The 4,479-nt window shown below is 36.2% G+C and overlaps 1 non-coding gene across 1 annotated transcript; it reads right to left on the bottom strand.

Annotated features, from left to right (window-relative positions):
• Window positions 1–318: 318 nt before the first annotated feature.
• On the bottom strand, window positions 319–425 carry LOC113856785. Its single transcript, XR_003503018.1, has one exon. It is a non-coding gene; the product is annotated as a small nucleolar RNA R71 (small nucleolar RNA).
• Window positions 426–4,479: the final 4,054 nt, after the last annotated feature.

Here is a 4,479-nt window from a genome sequence, read left to right on the forward strand (position 1 = left end):
GGATTACTAAACAAAATAACTTATTTAAAATGTAATAATTATGAAATTAACTAAAAAATTATAAAATCATCATGTATACTTAATAATAGATCAAATATTAAAATGTATTTAAAAATTTCTCAACAAAGTAAATTTTAGGAAAAATATTGTTAATTCAGTTATAGTGGAGATGTAGGGGATCAAACTCTGTACCTCTCGCATTCGGTATCTGAAAAGTTGAATGCATGGTTTTCCTCACTCCCAGCCAATTCCATCACATCTTTGGGGGATCCCATTCAACAATTCTTAGGAAAGTACTTTTCCCCATCAAGGTTCTCTAAGCTTATGACAAAGATATGTTGCTTTCAACAATATGAAGCGAAATCCTTGTTTGAGGCATGAGAGCAATTTAAAGAGCTTTTGAGGAGGTGTCTTCATCATGATTTTTCGACATAGAGACAAGTGTAAATATTTCATAGTGGCCTATCAATCACCACTAGGCTACAATCAATGCCACATCAGGAGGGTCTCTCATAAGAAAAGATTCAGATGATGCATACAAGCTAATAGATAAGATGACATCTGCTAGCTTCTAGTGACATACTGCTAACTCTTACGACATCAAGAGAAAAGAGACCGCTCCAGTCTACCAAGCAGGGACCAGCAGCCCACTAATGAACCAAATGACAACCCTTGCAAAGCAACTAGAATCTCTAATGAAGGCTCAAGACCAACTTGTAAGAGCTCCTACAAGTCCAGAATTTAAGCAAGAGGAGGCAAACTTTATGGGCAATCATAGCTCAGGATGGTGAAGTAACCCTCCTGATTCTTAGGGGAATGACTTTGGAAGTCAAAATTCAAGTATTTATTGCCCTCCCTATATGCAAAATCAAGGGGCAAGACCAGAAGGGAAGAAAGTTCCTAGATCTCAGTCCAACTTGAAAGAACAAATGATGCAGTATGTGCATTACTCTGATAAGAGGATGACAGAGTTGAATCCAAGTTGGACCAATATGTTAAAAGAATTGATAAGAAGTTTGTAGAGATCAAATCTAAATTGAGGGCCCAATCTTCTGAGATACAAGCTCAATCTTCAAAACTTGAATCACAATTGGAGTAAATCACGAATCTTCTAAGTCAAAAAACATTGGGAACATTATTATCTCAGCCCGAGCTTAATTTAAGAGAGCAGTACAATGTCATTACCCTTCGAAGCAGGAAGAAGGTGCAAGAATCGTAAGACAAAAGCAAATGCATGCCCATGCTTTAGAACATGCACGCCCATGCTTCTCCTTTAGGTGCGCTCTTGCCTACTCAGCACGCCCCTGCTGCCATAAAAGCACGACCATACACATACAAGCATGCCCATGTCAATGATAAAAACACGGCTGTGCATCATGATGAGCAGGATTATGCTTCAAGTGCAAAATCTGAAAATAGGAGATAAGTGGGCAAAACAGCAGTGTCAAGGCACACTAAGTCAAGAATTATGTTCCCACAAAGATTGAAGGGCAATAAAAAAGACCCACAGTTCAGTAAGTTCTTAGATACTCTCAAGAAACTCCATATCAACATCCTTTTCATTGAGGCCATCTCCCAAATGCCCAAATATGCAAAGTTTCTTAAGGAGATATTGAGCAACAAACGAAAGCTAAAGGTGTTTAAGACTGTGAAATTAAATGAAGAATGCTCAATAATTCTATTGAAGAAGCTAGAACCTAAACTCACAGATCAAGAGAATTTTACTATTCCTTGCACTATAGGGCGCTCTGTGATTTAGACGCTAGTGTTAATCTAATGCCTTTCTCTGTGTTTAAACAGTTGGGCACGCAAGAAGCCAAATCTACTTCTATTTCTTTGCAGTTTGCTAACTGTTACACGCTTTTTATCGCAACACTTAAATGGTGTAATTTCACTACTAGAAAGTGTACTAGGTAGTTGTAGCAAGTTATAAAATATGGAAATCAGATTGAGTCCTAAGTATCATCCTCTAGGATCTTATTTTTAATCACTAATTCACAAGATAATAACCATTTGCACCAAACAATTCATTGAACAAGTTTCAATATGCAAGAAAGTAAAATTCAAAATTAAGGAAATGATAAATTGTTAAAAATAGACTGTTAACTTGTACTATTAGAATGAATCACGAATGGAAGAAAGTTAGGAATTTATTTCACTAAAATATCAATATCAATTCAGTTTTGCCTCTAAACATTCAAGCATTTGATTGATTGACAATCGATTTCTCTTTACAATAACCAAAGATTGATTCCTCAACTCGTTGGTCCTAATATTCAACCAAATCTCCCTAATTCCTTAGGCCAAATTCAGTTCAATATTGCATTATGAATTAGAACCAAAAGATTGCAAAACTAAGACCACTTATCCCTAAGAAAGTCAAGAGTTTTGGTAATTAATTCAGATCCAAGCAATAAACCCAATTTCCATTAGTGAAGGTTACTCTTTGATTAATCAATTGAATTTCCATTCAAAGATCAAGTAAACACAGAATTAATCCCTCAATCAAATCAAATACTCAAAGTACAGAGTCAAAAAAAAATCAATATATCAATTCTAGATCCATAAATCCCTAACAAAAGAGTTAGAAACATATTACAATGAAATTGAGAGAAGCAAGAAGGAAAGAAGATGAAAAGCAGAGAGCCATCTCAATAACTTTGCCTCTCTCTAGATTCCTCTAGCAAGGAAGAACAAAAATCGCTCCTCTCTTCTCCCTCTAACTTCCCTTGGAAGTTAAAACGGTTACAAAAATGAATACAAAAACTAAAATTGACAAAAAGACCCCCATTTCTAAGTTCCTAATTCCTAGCTCCTCTCATTCTTCGACTTGACCCTTGAAATTCTGATAGTTAGTTGTTTCCAGGTGTTCTGGAATCTTCTAAAAGTGATACAGAAGCTCCAAACGTCCAAAATTGGCAAGAAGTTATAAAGTTGCAGAAATCTACGCCAAAACGCGCAGTGGCTAGAGTAAAGGCGCACAGATGTGCGCCTTGGCTATATGTGATTTGTGTTTCCACACGCTCAGCGCCAAGGCTGCAACTGCTTTGCGTTGCCACACGCAAAGTTACAATCTAGACTTTACTTGGATACTCAGTTCCGCGTTGCCACGCCATCTGCTATGCGTTGCAATGCGCTTTTGCGCGCCAAGGCTTCAAGTGATGTGCATTGCACAACACTCCAATTAATGCTTCTTCTATGTGCTTAGCTCTATGTTGCTACGCCATCTGCTATGCGTTTCCATGCTCTGTTGCGCACCAGAGCCCTAGGTTATGTGCATTTCAACGCAATGGCAGTTATCCAGGTTCAGTTGCTGGAGTGTTAACGCGCATCACTCAGAGTAGCCACGTATACCCAGTGCCATGTTTTGTTCTTTCCACGTTTAAATGCCAATCACTTGGAGTTGTAATGCCCAGCTCTTAGGATTTCTTCAAGCTTGATTCTTTGACTATTCTTCAATTTCAGCTTCTAATCCTTCCTTTAAGCACTTTCAACAACTTTTCATCTTTTTGCATGAACTCCTACAAAAATTTAAACAATTTTTAATATTTCAACAAAACAAACAATTTATACTAATTATATTATTTGTGTGATCTTTTCAAGTTTATTTTAGAACTATTTTCCTAATTATTAACCAAAAACTATGCTAAAAACATGATAAAATATGGATTTATCACTGACCGTTCAATAACCTACCCTAGAGGCGTAGTGGAAAACGTTCTAGTTAAGGTAGACAAGTTTATCTTTCCAGCATATTTTATTATCCTTGATATGGAGAAGGATGATAAGGTGGCCATTATTCTAGGGAGACTGTTCTTAGCCATTGCAAGGGCTATCATAGACGGATAAGAGGGAAAGCTTACATTGAGGCTAGATGATGAGGAAATTCTATTTCAAGTTTTTAATTCTTTATAGTACCTTTTTAGCTGAGAGTCCTGTAACTTTGTAAGCACTATAGATGTTACTTCTCCCTCTCTAAATTCTATGTAACACCTTAAATGTAATTTCTAAATAATAATTCCGCAAAATGGGAGTAATAAAATTTTTATTTAATAAAAGATCTCATCACAGAGTTTCATAAAATAGTTCAACATAATAAAGGATTACAATTTATATCAAAGATTGCTACAAGACTAATTCAATTACATTATAATTTCAAAAATACAATCTAAGTCCTATAGCAGTTCATCTTTCCTTCACTGAGTCTGGTGCTGATCATCTTGGTCACCTGAAAAATAAATGTAAAGGTGAGTACTCTACACTATCCAACACACACAACTAACATAGAGTCTCACCATGTATATCTATAGGTGTTCTGGCATATTTTATTCAAGTCTAGGTAAGTACAAGCAACATTTCAAGCATTTCAATCTTAATCACAATCATCATTCATCATTTATTCCAAGTCAAAATCACAACCGATGTTTACACTGCACCAACAGTTCACACATGTGCACTTACCGCACATAGCCACGCTCA

The sequence above is a fragment of the Abrus precatorius genome, unplaced genomic scaffold, assembly GCF_003935025.1.
Source record: "Abrus precatorius isolate BTA unplaced genomic scaffold, Abrus_2018 Scaffold11, whole genome shotgun sequence".
Lineage (NCBI taxonomy): Eukaryota > Viridiplantae > Streptophyta > Magnoliopsida > Fabales > Fabaceae > Abrus > Abrus precatorius.